Genomic DNA, 2,068 nt, shown 5'->3' on the forward strand with positions numbered 1-2,068 from the left:
AACGAACTCATTCTCGTTGAGTTGATGCTGGCTCTTAGTGACTCTACAGGTCAAGGTAGAACTGTCACTGTGAGTTTCCGAGACTGTAGATTGTTCCAGGAGTAGAATGCCCCTTCTTTCTCCAGAAGAGTTGCTGGTGATTTTGAACGACTGACCTTGCAGTTAGCAGCCCAACTCATAAGCACCAGAGCTCGAAGGCGCTAGGAACATCTTTTTTATAGAAAGCACTCCGGTCCATTTCACACGGTCCATTTCACAGGGTCCACTCGTTTCTCTCCCTGCTGCGCAATCCAAGAGAGGATCTCTTTCAGATGTTTACTATGAGGAAGAGGTAAAGGTCCTGGAGATGAAACCCAAGAAAGTGTGTCTGCCACTGAGTCCCCAGCACCTGCCCTCAGAGGTCAGTGGTCCTTAAGAGTTTTTCCCTCTCTCACGCTCATCCTCGATCTCCAGCAAGTCATGAAAACTGTCATCTGAGCAAATGATAAAAAATCAAAGCACAATTGAAGTCTACAGGACGTATTTGAACGGTGGTGACATAGTGGGTTACATGTTGTCCTGCTCACTGTAAGGTCAGCGGTTCAAAGCCACCAGCTGCTCCTTGGGAAACAAACAGAAGATAGATTCATAATCTCAGAAACCTACAGGGGCAGTTCTGTTCTGTCGTATAGGGTCACTGAGTCAGAACTGACTCAATGGCAGTGACTTTTGAGTGCCAAACCCCAAACCAAACATGCTGCCAGCAGTGGGTTGTGACGGAGCGACTCTATACAGGATGTTTTGTTAGATCGTACATTTTTTTTAGGTAAGCAAAAATCTTGTTTGATATTCTTTAAATTAAAAAAATCATTTTATTGGGAGCTCCTACAACTCATCACAATCCATGCATCCATCCACTGTGTCAAGCACACTTGTACATTTGTTGCCCTCATCGTTCTCCAAACATTTGCTTTCTACTTGAGCCCTTGGCATCAGCTCCTCATATTTTCCTCTCCCTCCCCGCTAGAGCAGATGACCTCTTTTTCCTTCAGAACAGCTGGTGGGTTTGAACTGTTGACCCTGTGGTTAGCAGCCCAAGGCCTAACCCACAGTGCCACCAGGGCTCTTTTGGAGAGCTCATTTTGTCTTTTAGAAAGCAAGCCCTGTGCAAACTAGTTTAAAGAGAAAAGGAGGGCACAGAACAAAATCTTAACCATCTGCTAGTCTCCACCTCATTGATAGAAACCACATCCCATTTCCTGAGCGCCACTGATGTCAAGACACGAGTTGGTTTCTGCTGCCCCAACTCACGGGAAATCTCCTAAAGTCAAACAGCGTCAGACAGCCTTCAAACTGCTTCCAGCCGCCACGGGCGCCCCATCCCCAAGGAGCTGCGCTGTTTTATGATTACCTGCCATTGTTGGAGGACCAAATAAGGAAGACAAGTACAGGTTCACTTATTTACTCATCTGTAGTGAACAGTTTCCACATTTTACCCACATGAAAGATTCTGCCGCTAGATGTGGCTGGCATCCACCTGTCTTCCCACCCCACACCACCTTCCTATAGATCCAAAGTCTCTTTTCAAATTGATAAGACTGGGACAGAGGACCCAGTCAGCAAGGTCTCACTGCCATGGAGTTCGTTCATTTTCTGACTCATAGTGACCAAGCAGGACGGTGTCTGGGCTTGGTCGTTACATAATCTCATGTCAACTTGAAGGTGTAAGAGTGAAGGAGTGGGCTGAGAGGGTTTTTTGGTGCCAACATGGCTCCTGTAGGAACATGCGGGTGGAGTTTAGTCTGTCAATCTGGCTGCAGCTTGATTGGAGGGTGACCAAGATAAAAGGCTCTCCAAGTGTGTTAGTCTAGGTACTTTCAAGAAACAAATCCACAGAAACTCATGTATAAGGCAGAGTTTTATATAAAAGTTAAGCATCCAGAAAACATCCCAGTGCTGCCCAAGCCCACAAGTCCACCATTAACCCATATGTCCAACACCAATCCACAAAGTCCTCCATCTGACAAAACGCACACCATGATGCCGACTAAGAGGAAAGCCGAGTCAGTGAACGTGTAAGCATCTCAGC

This window comes from Echinops telfairi, unplaced genomic scaffold, assembly GCF_000313985.2.
Source record: "Echinops telfairi isolate 266 unplaced genomic scaffold, ASM31398v2 ScPeMD7_2010;HRSCAF=2546, whole genome shotgun sequence".
Classification (NCBI taxonomy): domain Eukaryota; kingdom Metazoa; phylum Chordata; class Mammalia; order Afrosoricida; family Tenrecidae; genus Echinops; species Echinops telfairi.